Source organism: Pinus tabuliformis, chromosome 7 (genome assembly GCF_031772625.1).
Source record: "Pinus tabuliformis cultivar Carrire ecotype Pingquan chromosome 7, CPIR1, whole genome shotgun sequence".
NCBI classification, from domain to species: domain Eukaryota; kingdom Viridiplantae; phylum Streptophyta; class Pinopsida; order Pinales; family Pinaceae; genus Pinus; species Pinus tabuliformis.
Genome location: NC_142293.1, coordinates 1,664,642,363 through 1,664,658,427, shown reverse-complemented (window position 1 = coordinate 1,664,658,427; position 16,065 = coordinate 1,664,642,363).

Below are 16,065 nucleotides of genomic sequence, written 5' to 3'. Positions count from 1 at the left end.
AATATTATACTCCTAATATTCTTCTTCATCACACCTAAAATCCTCTTGAGTGCTAGTGAATGCATGAGTTATTTCATGAATAAAATTGATCTTCATTCATTGTATCTTGACTAGTTTCATGTTTTTTCTATACTGGCATTCATTTTCACTTCATTCAATGATCATGATGTTAGTGTAGTTTTTAACGATGTACAAGGAAATGGTATTTCATATTTATTGTGTGAGGGAGATGATTCTATTATTCAAAGAATTTGTATAGTTGTTCAAACATATATGTATTTGTTATTTAATAACAAATAATCTCATGCCATAATTGGTCCATTTGATCAAAATGCCTATTTTAGTAACTATAATTTAACTTATCATTTCCAATTAGCATATAGGATGACAACTGTTATAGGCCATTTTGTCAGATATGGTTAGTGGGCCTTCAACTAGATCAATCGACATCCTTTGACCCCTTTTCATCATCCTTGCACAAATTGTTGGCTTAGGGGGTCTTGACCCAGGTTCAGAGTTAGTTGCGCCAACCAATAAATACCTACACTACTAGCCCTTTCGGCAACAACCCACATAGCGCAGGCTGCAGTCTCACCCGAAGTAGTATGGGGGGTTGTAAGAACCAAGTTTCTTCATCCAGAGACAAGTGTTATGTCTTAGCACCCTAGATCTGCCTTCGCATGGATCGATAAGCCCTTAGGGATCGGTACTACAACTCTATTAAAACAATCTTCTCACCTTTGTGAAGGTCTACGAGCAGCCTTTGCGAACCCTTAACAGTTGATTTATTCACTTATGCGCATTAGAGAACAATCTTTAATTAGTGTTCACGAAGATCTACTTAGGTTATTTAGTAAACATAACAAAATTAATCATAGTCTTCACGAAAGTACTTAACATGCATTGTGTACATTTATTAAGACTTATTCAAGAGAATCATCCATCATTAGATCAATATTCTATAAACACACTATTCGTCAACAACATATATCATAAACAGAAGCAAACATAGATAAACAAATATACACAAGAATTTCTTCGGTAACTTTCTTTATTGATCTTCCTTTCAAATTTATAGACTCAAAACTACCCTACGCACTCAGCTGTAGGGGTCTGCGCACTCAGCTGTTGACTCTACCAAGGCCTCTGCACACTTAGCTGTAGAGCCTTTCTTCTCCTATCTGACCCACTTCTATGTGCTATCACTACTCTTCTATTGACCCATTACATTCATATCTAACATGACCTCTGCCTTAGACTCTCTAAGACACACCTATTTATACCCTTTTTCATACAATCCCATGGTCCACGGACCATAGTTGGGTCTCAAAGTCGACTCAAACTTTACATAAACAAGGGGCTAAAACCCCTTTGACTCCTAATCATCTGCATGCTCCACATCCACAAATCGCAGAGCCTTTACATTATTTAAAAAAAATACACCAAAACTTGGGTTATTTTAACCCCATAACTGACCCAGGGGACCCCATCCCAATAGGCCCTCAGCACAAAGATCGTGACTCACCCTCGAGTCATTCGGCTGGAACTATGATCTTGCTGTGAAGATCCCCCAGCTTCACCTGGATTACTGCGACTTTGGGAGTGCTCTGAGTTGCTTCCTCCTTCACTTCCTCCACTAATTTTTTTGTAGCTTGTCCTTCTGTGTCCAACCTCATTGTTTGCTATGTCTGCTACAAGCCTTTAAGCTTGCCCTGGATGGTTGTCATGACTTATTAAGCCTCTTCCAACCATGGCTACAATATTTCCTTTAGCAAGGCCTCCTTCTTGTGTGCTTCCTCTACTTACGCAAGGAGCTGCTTTCCCTGCTGTACTTTGGCTAGGTGCAACGTTGGTACGATGGAGTGCATCGTTGCCCTAAATTCATCGTACTGTCGTTGCAGTTTCTTGACCTCTGTATTTAGCGTCTGCAGGTTTGGATCCTCCAACATATTTGTCACCAACTCCATGGATTCATCAAATAATGTTGTGCAGTTAGCAACTATAGCATCTAGAGTGGCCATTCCTTCCTGTATTGCGGCCCCACACTACTCCCAGACCTCCGGTGGAGTCGTGGGCTGCAACATTAATTATAGCTTAGTGATCTTCATGTTGAGTTTGAACTGAACTCATTTAACCTCAGATTTGGCTTCGCACACAACAATAGCTAGTTTTCCGATCTTTTCTTCTGGTTGTGCATCCTCGGGGATATGAAGCTCAGGCACCCTCCTGCATGCCTCTGTGACTGCTAACTCCAATCGTGAACTATGTGCCTGTACCGTCTCCTTCTCCTTCAGAACCTATCTTTTTAGTGAACAACTGCTGATTATTGACTTTTATTTCACTGACAGCATTGAGTGCTCGTTGTTCCCTGATGCGAAGCTCTTCCACGACTCCCTGTAGTAATGCATGTAGTGAATCAAGTGATATTGCAACAAGGTTCAGGCCCATATTTATGACCTTGTCAAGGATGGCACATTGTTCCTCAGTGTCGGCGTGGACTGAACCTTCAGGCAAGGGGAAGACTCGCACATCCTGTGGCCACAGAACCAGCTCTGCAAGTGTACTTTTACCCTGTTCCAAACTATCTTGTGTGCTGCTTGCCTTCTCGACATCTTCTTGGATCTTGGTTTCTTGGAGTTGCAACTCTCAGAGGTCCTTATGAAATCCTCCCAATGTCTACATGTACTGCTACTCAAACTCCTGTAGTACTTCTGTTGTGGTGTCCCTACCTTTATCACTGATCTCATCCAAATCGCTTTTTGTGAGCACCATGGGATCAACCTGTGTTTTTTGAGCTTTTTGCTTCTTCCATGATCGAGCTTGCTGCTTTAGTTCACGCCTTTTCAAAATGAAGGGGGTGTCCTTCCCTTCTTCACCTCTGCTACCTTGTCCTGTAAGATCTTTTGTTTCTGTTTCTGGAAAAATTGACTTGTCACCTTTTTGGGACTCACGTTGCTCCTATTCTGCCTTCTCCTTCGCAGCGTGTTCCTTCTGAACACAAGCCTTCTCTACAACATCATTCTTTCTCTACATGGCTAGGTTCTGCGCAACCTCCTTAGTTGCCTCCTTCCTTTTCTTCGTGGTAGCACTCTCCGCACTCGTGCTTGGCCCAATAGTGAGATCTGAAGGGGCGTCACTCTGCGGGCCATATTGCTACCACCTCTTGTACATACATTTCTGTTACCAAATATGGCAAGTCATGCAACCTCTGTGCTAGATCCTTCTGCACCAGGATATACACCTTTGGGAAGTCAACCTTGAAGGTTACGTAGGCCAACAACTACATGTACAAGGTTGGAGACAACCTTCGACGCTGGTTAATAGCCATGTGGAGACTCGATTCCATCAGGACCCACAAAAATTTCATCTCTGTGATCCCATAAGGAGGAAAATTGCGCTACCTCTGGCAATTCTTCCTCAAGCAGAGGAAACTAGCTGTCCTCCATCAATGCCCACGTGACAAGCACAAGGGACAACAATAACCAAGCATAGTGAAATGACTTGGTTTCATCCTGCACCTCTCGGTAGTTTGCGAGGAACTCCTGAAAGAGGTATCTGGACCAATTGAACTGCACACCCCTCGCGCAATGTGCAGCTAGGGACACTATGGGCATCGGAACATCATTTGCGTGACATTTCCTCATCACCTTTCCTGCTAATATTTGTGCTGCCAATTGAACTGCGGGGTCTGAGATGGATAAATTTGAGTACCGACGCAACTTCTTTACGAGTTCGTAATCTTTCTTCATTCTTTCTGCAAACTCCTTCTCCCCCATCTTTTTGCCAAACTCCTTGGTTGGGTTCAATCCTTCATATGGCAGGTGTGTAATCATGTGAATGAGCATATATGTGATGGGTATAAGCCCTCCTAGCCATAGGCACCCATCGTGCACCAATGTAAGTAGCTGGCATACACAAATTTTGTTAATGGGGGTGCGATGGTAATGTTGCACCCATAGAAAGTTGAGCAAACCTGATTGCTAGACACTATGGACCCATTCCTCTGTTTCCAGCGTTGTAACACCTGTTTCCTCATAATAAAATCTCTTCATGAATTTATCTGTCGCTAAGTGTTGGAACTTAGCATAATCTGCAAGGTCCCAATCCTCTATCTTCAATAGTGGGATTCGCGCAAGCAGCAGACCTTCAAAAGGAACTTGCTCATGTAGCAGGGGTGTGGAAATGGTAAAGTTCTCCGAGTCTAGGTCCTTTGTGATCTTTTCCTTTCCCTTTCTTAGAGGGATATACCCAGGGAGCTTTGTTATAGGTTATATGCCTTCAACGTCAATATCTTCCATTCCCTGGCCTTCTTCTACCCCCATGTATACTACTTTCTTCTTATCTTTTGTTGGTTTCTTATCTTTCTTCTATGTTGGTGTCACGGTATGCTTCCTTGGGGAAGTGTGTACCTGCACTGACTTTTTCTTCTTTTCCTTGGCTGTAGGTTGCTTCTCTTTCGCCATGGTCTGTTTTGGCCTTGGTTCCCTCGGCATCATGGGTGCCGTAGGTGCGGCTTCAACACTAGATACTTCTGGTCCTAGAGCATCAGATACAACTGCTTTCGATCTTAAGGCTTTGGTGGGGTTGGTGGAAGTCATCCTCTCCATAAACAACTCACATGCTTCAAGAGGAATATTTTTTGTGCGAATAATTCCTTCCAAAACACTCGGCTCATAAGCGATAGACAACAAATTTCAACAACTCTAAGGGCACAAAGTGTTCTCTTTTGGGTCGGCATGTGGAATTTATAGGGGGTTTTGAATTCAAATCTGATCGTTCCCCCCAAATTTTGACAATTAATGTTGTTTTGGTGGCAAATATTCAAATGTTTTTTCCTTAAATGCCACCAACCCGCTCCTCTTAACCATCTTCTAGCTATCAAGTCATGAACAATGGCTCCAACGGTCACTTTTCTACTGCGTTGCATGACACCTCTCTCCATGGCACATCTTCCTGATCACAACCTTGTATGTTGCAACTTCACCATTTTCCATGCAGCCCGCCTATTGCGTAGTCCTCTGACCTTGACAGTGTAGTTTATAGTCCCATGCTCCCTTACAACTTCCTAGAGCACTAAGACTATCCTGCCACCATATAGTCATTGCACAGGATCCCCCGTATATAGCTTCAATTGGCTCCCAGTCACTCTTCTCAGAAAAGGTTCTCCATTCAGCTTCGTGAGCTGAACTGCACCTCCATCTGTAATTTCTTTGATAATATATGGCCCCAGCCAATGCATCTAAAATTTACCTAGAAATTTAGTGAACTTACTATCATATAACAAGACAAGACCATTTACCTAGAATGTGCAAAGTTTGATGTGGCGATCGTGCCATGTTTTTTCACATTCCTTCTGTACTTGCTGATGGAATCCTACCAAGACTCGATCCTCTTCCAGCTCCATCAACTGCACAAGCGGTTCCTCCAAGGCTTCGCAATCCACCATACCTATGAGAGTTGTTATGCATAAACTAGGCACAATATACTCCATTTTCATTACAACTTCTACACCATAGACCAATCTGAACGACGTTTGTCCTGTCAGCTTCTTGCAAGTAGTCCTATACGCCCACAATATTGTACGTACATGCACATCCAAATCATCTCACTGTGCATTGTAGATCTTTGTCAGCACGTTCTCCAAAATCTTTTTAAAGGCATCAATGGTTCCATTGGCTTGTGGATGATATGGTGTAATATTCTGATGGTAGACCTAGAATTCTTCGGTTAACAAGTTGATTGTTTCATTCAGAAAGTGCGTACCTTTGTCACTCATCAACACTTTCAAACATCCAAATCTAGTTAAGACATACTCAAACAAAAACTTTGTTGTTGTAGCCCCTGTACAATTCTTAACTAGTTATGCCTCTGCCCATATGGTTAGATACTCCATCGCAATGATGATATAGCACGCACCATTTTTCTTCCCTAGGGGTTGAACTGACCCAATGAAATAAATCACCCATTTTTCAAATGGTTGCAACGATATTTTACGTTGTAATGGAAGTTCATCTCTTCATGACGGTCTGCCCGTTCTCTGACACGTGTCACATGCCTTACAATACACCTTGGAATCCTTGTGCAGTGTTGGCCACCATAGATCTGCGCGCAAAATATTCTGTGCAATTTCCTTTCCTGCATAATGTCCTCCTACAGCCCCTCCATGAGCTTCAACGAGAATGCTATCCCTCCCAAAATCTGGCACATATCTTTGCAGTATTTCATATGCGCCCATCTTATACAAATGTCCCATAATAACTAAAAAATCAGCCATGTGCACTACGATTTCCTTCTTTTGCTGACTTGTATACCCTTCTGGTGCCATCCCCGTAGTCAAGAAATGAATGATATCTACAAAATGGTTATCTGCTATGCGCACTGCAAAGAGCTGCACATCTGGCAACCCTTCCTCTAGATTATTGGGCTCATCTATTGTTTCGATCTGTAACAAATGGTTAGGTCCCACATTTAACCTTCCAAGCTTCACAATTACCTCAAAATCATACTCCTGGAATAGTAGCAATCATATGTAGATCTCCCCCCCTAACATAGGCTTATTGACCAGGTATTTCAAGGTAGAATGATGTGTGTACATTTTGAAATTCCCTCCTAACAGATAGTGTATGAACTTCTGTAGCGCGTACACCATGGCCAATCATTCGTGCTCAGTCATTGAGTAATTATTCTTGGACTTCAATAATTTCCTACTTGCAAAGGCTATAGGATGGTCCATCTCTGCTTCACTAGCTTGCATTAACACTGCACCCAACATAATGCAAAAGGCGTCCACATGTACATGAAATTCATTTTTCCAATCCGGAAATACCAAGATCAGCGTGGTGACCATATTTTCTTTCAAGACATCTAAGTTGCACTGACATTCTTCATCCTACCAGAATGTTGTGTCCTTCTTGAGCAATTTTTCCATAGGTGCAGTAATTTGAGCATATGCTTTGATAATTTTTCTATAATATCCCATATGTCCCAGTGTCGCATGTAGCTGCTTCACATTCCTTGGGGCCTACAAATTCATAATTACTTCAATCTTTGCAGGGTCCACCATGAACCCTTTCTTGCACACCATGTGACCCAACAAGATTCCAAAGGGAACACAGAAGATGAATTTCTTCAAATTCAGCACAATCTGGTATCTGTGACACGTATCCAACATCAAGTGCAAACGTGCTACATGGCCGTTTACTAATCTGAACACTGTCCATTCATCAAAGTATACTTCCAGGATCTTATGAATGAACTCCTTGAACATTGCGATAACTATGTGAGAAAATATCACAGCCGCATTCTTGAGTCCAAATGGCATCACAGTTTATTGAAAACAACCCCATTCTATCGTGAAGGTAATTTCTTCTATCCTCAGGAATGATCTTAATCTGATGGTACCCCAAAAACCCGTCAGTGAATGAGTAAGCCTCATGCCCTCCAACATTGCCTAATACTTCATCGGTAAATGGTGTCGGGAATGGACCATGGACATAGGCATCATTAAGTTTCCACAGATCTACGTAAATCCTTATCTCGCCCTTCTTCTTCTTCTCCTGAACCACCATCAAGCTCACCCAATCAAATTCTTCAATTGGTTCTATGATGCCTCCTTTCAGCATCTTATCCAAACTCTAGGCGAAACTTTTCCTTGTATTTAGGATTAAGTCGATATGACCTATGTTTAATAGGCTTCCTGTTTGGCTTTAGAGTGATTTCATAATACCCAAATCACTAGTTATGCCCTTCAAATATGAAAACTCGATAGGGAAAAGATCCTGATACTCGTGGAGTAACTCAACAACCTTATCCACAGTAGCTTCATCCCAATAATCTCCAATCTTTGCAAACTTCAATTCTGCTTCAGTACCAATGTTTACTTGCTTTATACTGAATGGCGTGGTGATGTCTAGGTTGTCTAGTTGCGGGGCTTTGACTTCGCGATGCCCTTCTGCCTCTAGAATGTTAATATTTCTCGGATCTTCATCCTCTTCTTCAGCTATAACATTATAACATTCCAACGCATGGCGCAACTGGGTGCTCCAATCTGGTTGGACCCACTCCATAGGTTCTTGCAATGTTCTGAGGATAACTCCCTTGATCACCTGTAGGGATTCATCGATCCTCGCGAAGCCGTCTTCAAAACTGAAGGTCAATAAAAACCCTTCCCTCAATATATCCCACTAAGTGGTGCCATGGCAGAGCTCCATTTTGAGATACTAGTTCATGGGAATTGTATCCAAAGTATGGAAAAATAAGTGTACCCACTCTGGCTGTGGTTTTGTCCCCCATGATTTAGTCCATTTTGCTAGGTGATCACGTGAATCATCCTTCCCACTATATTTAGCAGTCAATCTAGTGTTAGCGCGCCCAAACCATAACCTCATCATTCTTTTGTAATCCCACCATCCATCAAAGCTATCCTTGTGCGTACCCCACCATCGTGCGGGTGTAGCACACAGTACCAAATCTAATGCTTGGAAGCGGTGATCCTCAGGGACTTCATGCTCAAATGCATCCAAAAACTTATCCATGTCAGTTAAACCATCATAATAGGGTAAGTTCCTTACCTCTGATAAAACAGAGCGCAACGATTTTGTCATCATATTGCAATGTAGTGTAGATACTTGATGCAAACGATTCTACCAATGCTCCAACTCTTCATCTGAATCAAAGGTACAAGAACTCTCTCGGTCCCATGCAATCCATCCATCTACCATTAGATTGACCCAGTCCTAGTCTTGTGCTGTTATTTTATAGATCTGATCCAGTTCATCATCACTTTCTTCATAGTTGCACACTGGTTCAGTGTAGTGCACCCCTTCTGTAGGGTCCAGCAGCACTACAACCCAAAACGATTTCATTTCAAATGACATTGTCCTTTTCTTCAAGTTGATGAACCCATTCATGTTAATAGCCCAGTCAATTCCTAGGAGCGCGAGATATGGATTATTGTCTTCAATGATCTCTATCACCTCAAAGTCATCCATCACGTTCATACCTTCCATATGAACTATGACTCCATATAATCATCCCATAAGGATGATTTTCTATTGGTTTTCCATTCTGAGCTGAATCGGAGACCACTGCAGCGCAGGTCTCCCCATTCTTTCTCATGTTTGCTTTGGTAGTACGTTCGCATTGGACCCCAGATCCAAGATGACCTGGTCCATCTCATAATCTCCTAACCGCGCAGTGAGCCTCATCTTGCAGCCTGTTCTTGCCTTATGTTTGCCAATTTTTCTGACTACCCAGTGTCTAGTAGGGACCTCTCATTGCTGGCGCATTTTTTTATTAACTCCTATAGGCCTTCCAAATCTTTGTTATAGTAGAGTAGTTTTATGCAGGTCTCCAAAAATGTAGTAAGTATAGAGGGATCAAACTTGCAGGCGCGTTGGTGTCTTGCATCTTGTCATGAATTCCTGAGGTGGATTCCTTAGTGAAGCTTTTCTTGGCCTCCATAAATGTTTCCTTAGCACGCGTCAAATCAAAACCGACTTCCTTCTAGGGCCTTGCAGGCCCATATGTCCTCCTCAGGTTGTTTACCCTTGTCATCCCTAGTTGTTATTCCACTTCTCAACACTATATTCATGCTTTGATCTTCCTCGCAGGGCTCAACTCTCATCATATGTAAGTTTTGCATAGGCTACTGACGCTGGGCCTTCTTCTCCTACATCTTGGCTATCAACATCGAGCATTCTTCTATAGTGTGGTCAAACTGGCTACAGTATTGACATGACGGGCATGTATGATTTTGACACTCCTGCGCAAAGTGCCCTGGTGTTCCACACTTTTAACATATAACTTGACCCCGGCCTCTACCAGGTCCTCCTCCTCGGCCTTGCCCTTATCCCTGATATTCTCTGTGCGCTCATCTGGCACCTTGCTCTCGAGGCTGAGTTTTGGATTGCATCCAGTATGTAGGTGTTATTTCCATCATCAGCTCATAGCTGCGATAGTGGTGCTCATCGTGGCCTACTGATTTGCAGAAGTTACAGAACAACTGTTGCAGTGTCTAGACGAAATTTTAAAGAAAATGGAAATTATCTATTGCATATTGTCCAACAACTTGAAAAATAGTGCACCATAGCATAGTCCCCACACTTGGTCCTGCTGGAGCTTCTAGCCTCAGGGGAATTGGTCCCCCTCCTGTAATATAATTTAGGAATACAAGACAGTAGTATTTATCGTGCCCTTGTCTCTTACACTTCAGACACCACACTTCCGCGCACACCTCTGGTTTAGTATCCTTGTCTTTCTTCAAGCTCTACAATTCTAAGCAGAGGCTCTGTAACTGAGAGTGAATCTGTTGTACCCCCAAGGTCGCATCCTAAATAGGCATTGCATGCAAACTCATTGCGATTTCCAAAGCTTCCACCTATGTTCCTATCTTCTGTTGTGACAGAGCAATCCTGAGGTGGGGTAGTAGTGAAGCTATAAACCACTCGCGATACTGACCATCTATGAGCTGCATGTTAGCTTCTCGAATATGACACTTCAGCCTTTGATTTAGTTCCCAAGGCTTCTCATCAACCCTCATCATGATTTCCTTAAATCCAACTACTGATTGTGAATCACACTTTGACTTACTAAACTCCTTTTTTAGGGCTGCCCTATTCTCTCCTAACGATGCCAGATGATTATCATAACAATACTTAATATACAAAGTCAGCGCGTGATCTTACAGAGCAATAACAAATTGTGCCTTCTTTATATTATCATTCGTAATTTGTTACGTTTTCCACACAACATTCGCAACAAACCATAACTGCTATGTATCTTCACTCCCTATGCCCTTGAAAATTGGCAACTTCATTGTGTTCGACATGTTAATTGGTGGTGGTGGTGGTGGTGGAGGTGTGGGCGAAGGTGCATGCGGTGGAGGTGGAGGTGGAGGTGGAGTGGATGGATGATGTATCCATGGAAACCCCTATGTTATCAGCTGGACAACACTTCATGGTGAGTTCAGTACCACTCCCTCATCATCGCTAGAAGGAGGTCCGAAAAATGGGCTATATTTAGGACCTGATTTCTCTCAATTTCTAAAGAGTTTTCCATTTCACATAGCTTCGAACATCAAGGCAATGGAATAACCCATTTTTCACATAATGGCATTTTAATTTAGGTATTCAAAGATCTTAAATACTTACCTCATGGTCCCTTGAAAAATTTCTGCTCCGCTTGGTTGTAGCTAACTGAGGTATCAATTGTGAATTCTGTAACAAATCCTCCCAGAATCTGATAGATCCAATGATCAACAACCCACGCGATCTGAATTTCAGAGGCTTCTAATCGTCACACTAATTTAGGAGTCCACACTATAAGATTATCAAGTTTTCACCTTCCTTGGCTGGCTATCAATTTAGCTAACTACTCGTATAGTTCAATGGGAAGTGTAGAAGAAGATCTCGTGTGTTTCTGTATACAGTTACCTGTTATAGGACAAATTGACCTCCTAATTAGCTCAGAGGAGAAAGACTAGATGACTAAAGAATGACCACAGTTGCAGGCCCAGAATCCACACTAACGCTCTCTGTACACTGACAACCTGCTTTATAAAGCTTGTTTACAAGCATAAAGGAGAATTAGTCAACCTGCTAACTCCTGTTGTTAGACCAGGGGGAGCATTAGTGAACTTTAGTGATGCTCAAGTGGTTATGCCAATGAATTTGCCATTAAATATCTAGATATTATTTCCCTAAATTTGTGCAAGAAAAGCATGGAAACTCCAAAAATCAAGATATTTGGAGAAATTATATTTCGAGAATGAAGGTAAATGGGAAAAAGCTTGTAAACAAGGCAAGTTCATGGTTTTTGCCCAAATGAACTATAGGTGGAGCTTGGCAACCCTAATTTGATTGCTATATAAGCAACGAGAGGGCCATTGCAAAGGGGTCAGAGCATTTAGAAGGATAGTACATGGTGCTGTTGTGATATTGTCACATTCTTGAAGGAGCTAGCTGAAAGAAGGAGAGAGAGAGAGGAAGAAGGGATAAGGAAGGCTATTACAACAGGGTTGTTGTAATCACTCTTCTATTCTGAATATAGGACTATGGTTGTGTTCCCTACTCCAAAGTTTTGGTGATATTGTGCATTTATTTGTTCATTCTGATGCTTGTTGTGTTGAGTAGATAAGTTATACATTTATACATGTTTGTTACAGATTCTTGCATTAATTGTCAGAAGTGTATGTTGTGATTGGTTTGCTTTGTTCTTTTTTGCAGGAATCGTCTTGGAGCTGATTAGGAGGAGTTCTTCTTACTGCACGGAGATCCCCAGGTGAATCTAGAAAGAACCAAAGGTGATCCTCTTTCCATACTCTTTCAATATATGCATGATAGATGCACATGTGTGTAATAGGTAGCTTTTGCAGATAACCTTACAGTCTGTCGAAGGTCCCAGGAAGACTTTCGAGGGTAGTTTTCATCTCGTGCATTTTGCCCCATAGCAGTACTTGTTCAACCAATCTTCCTTCAATAGGTGCAGATTCATGTTTTCTTGTGCCGCGAACTCGTGAATCTTCTAATCCAACCACTTTTCAATTTCTTTCTTGGTCAGATTCTAGTGATGTGACATCACACATCTCTTTCAAAAGCATATCCCGGTCCCAACAACGGAACCATTTGTTGGCTTAGGGGGTCCTGATCCAGGTTCAGAGTTAGTTGCGCAAACCAACAAATCCCTACACCACTAGCCCTTTTGGCAACAACCCGCATAGCGTAGGCTGTAGTCTCACCTGAAGAAGTATGGGGGGATGCAAGAACCAAGTTTCTGCATCCAGAGATGAGTGCGATCTCTTTTCGTGCCCTACATCTACCTTCACGCAGATCGATAATCCCTTAGGGTTCGATACTACAACTCTATTAAAATAGTCTTCAAACCTTCGCGAAGGTCTACGAGCAGCCTTTCTGGACCCTTAACAGTCAATTTATCCACTTACATGCATCGAAGAACAATATTTAATTAGTGTTTGCACAAATCTACTTAGGTTATATAGTAAACATGACATAATTAATCAGAGTCTTCACAAAAGTACTTAACATGCATTGTGTACATTTATTAAGACTTATTCAAGAGAATTACGCATCATTAGATCAATATTCTATAAACACATTATTCATCAACAACATATATCATAAACAGAAGTAAATAGAGATAAACAAATATACACATGAATTTCTTTGGTAACTTTATGTATTGATCTTCCTTTCATATTTGCAGACTCAAAACTACTGTGCGCACTCAATTATAGGGGTCCGTGCACTCAGTTGCAGACTCTACATATGCCTCTGCGCACTTAGCTGCAGAGTCTTTCCTATCCTATATGACCCACTTCTCTGTGCTATCACTACTCTACTATTGACCCATTACATTCATATGTAACATGACCTCTACCTTTGACTCTCTAAGACACACCTATTTATACCCTTTTTCATACAATCCCATGGTTTGCGGACCATGGGTGGGTCTCAAAATGAACTCGATATTTACATAAAAAAGGGGCTAAAACCCCTATGAATCCTAATCATATGCACACTCCGCATCCACAAATCCTAGATACTTCACATTATTTACAAAAAATACATCAAAACTTGCGTTATTTTAACCCCGAAACTGACCCAGGGGATCCCATCCCAACACAAACCCCTAATCATGACTCATTCTAATCCCTGAGTTTCTTCCTGAAAGCACCTTGTTTCAGTTGATTTAAGGACCAACAAACCCTGGTCTCTTACTTGCTAGTGTTGACTAGCAGGTTTCCCTACTCTACATTTGCACTGATGACTAGTAGGTTGCTCAGTGTTGGGGGTGTGTCGATTCTAGAAATTCGGGAAAAAAAAAAGAATCATGAAGCTTCCTCTTCCAGAAGCTTTGAGGATCTATTGTAACCATTTACCTGGAATAAAAGTCTCGAATCCTATCCTATCCTACGTTGGAGTTTTCATCCCTTATCCCTTGAGCTCATCCTCCCATCAAGAGTGGATCTCAAGCCGAGATTGGTAAAAGGATAAAATTCATGAACTACCTCCTTCACCTATATATTTACTTCCATCCATAGGTAAGGGGTTTTCTTTTGGAGAGTGATTCTACCCTATAGAACTGTGAATGGCATAGTCATAAGCCTCAGTCCTCCTCTCCCAGCCTCTGGAGCTAGGCACTGTGTAATCCTTGAGCCTTTTACTCTATCTAGTACTCAATTCTAGTTCATTTAGTGATTTTCTTCAAGCATGTTATACTAGGAGTTTTTCGATTCGATGTCATCTTGTCATGAGTAATCTCCACTTGCAGGTATTATATCTTAATATGACAGGATCATGATTGAATAAAAGGAGAAGGAGGCTATGCTAGACGACACTCACAAAGTAGTAAATACAAGTGTATCATTGAGAAAGAAAATGAAAGGGCACTAGATTGTGACGAGAGTTGGAAGATCAAGATCGTAGTAAATAATCCATATCATTCAACCACTTGGAGGGTGAAGATGAAGAACAAATTAGAACTCTCATTAATATTAAAGACAAATCAGTAAGAAGAACAACTTGGCATTATCATCTCATCATGAAGTCCATGTCATGATTGTCAAGTTGTGAATTGTACCAATTTCACCGCAATGACATGTGTGTCCATGTGTCTTGCAACATCATTTGTGGATGTAATGATGTAATTATCAAAAGGAAAGGACAAAATGTAACGTGTGTAATTTCAAGAGTCATATGTGGAATATGAAAAGTCACATAGTCATAAATGGACAAAAGAGTCTTTAGGAAAAGTCTAAAAGTCATATAGAAGTGCAAAGGTCACATTAGAAGTCGAAGAGTCATGAGGGAAGCTCAAGAGTCATGGGGATATGAAATTTCATTCCTTTTGTTATAAATACACCCTCATAACTCAAGCAAAGGGTCTTTTGGAGGCTTAACCTTTGGAGAGATAACCTTGGCTTCTCTAGCTTATCCATTAGGGGATTTTTGAGGTCTAAAATGGGCCTCCTAGGGAAATTATAAAACAATAGTGTAAATAATAAAATAAGTTTAGATTACATCATCAAAGTTTAGAGGGAAAAAAGACATAACTATTTTTTCAACTCGTATTTTCAACTTATCTTTGTATGGGTTTACTCCAATTCGGAACGGAAACACTTGTTGGATGTAGAATTTGATTCCTCATCCAAGGAGTTCCCATGTTGCATACTTTCGATGGACCCTGCTACACAATAAATAAGAAACACATGAAAAACGTGATTGTAATCACGTTTTTTCATGTATTTCTCATTTTTCATGTAGTAGGGTCCATCGAAAGTATGCAACATGGGTACTCCTTTGATGAGAAATTGCATTTTTCATTCAATGAGTAATACTGCTCAAAATTTGAGTAAAAATATAGGGAGATAAGTTGAAAATACAAGTTGAAAAAGTAGTTTTATTATTTCATTATCTTTTAATCTTTGTACTTTTTTACTCCAAAAATGGTGAATCATTCCCCATGGTTGACATGATCATCTTGAATCCCATTGGTTCTTATAAAGTTTATTTTTGTTTTACATTTTTCTTAGGAGGCCCATTTTAGACCTCAAAAATCCCCTAATGATAACAGAGAAGATCATTCTTTGGAGAAGTAAGAAGTGACTTAATGTTCCATTATTGGAACTAGTGGCTCGCCATGGTAAATGTGTACTTGGATCTTTCACCTAATAATCAGAAGCTCGAGAAGCCAACATATTTTCATGCATGTATGCTGAATGTAGTAAGACTATTATTTATATGTTTTCGGTATATGTTTTGTTCATGTGTACTAAGGAAATTGAACTATTTCATTGGCCTTGGTAATTATCATGTTGAATGTGTGTTGTATTCTCTTTAATGATCATTGTGTCTATATGAACTAATTCGCAAGATAAATAAAAATATTTTCATGATCTCATGTCTCTCTCTTAGGTTAGTATTATTACATCCTTCCAGAGACTCACTCCTCTCTCTCCCCTCATGAAATTCTCCTTTTACACACTCCAATTGGTGTTTCATAGTGTCAAGTTTCTTGTTGATTCCAAAGGTTATGTGCATACTCTCT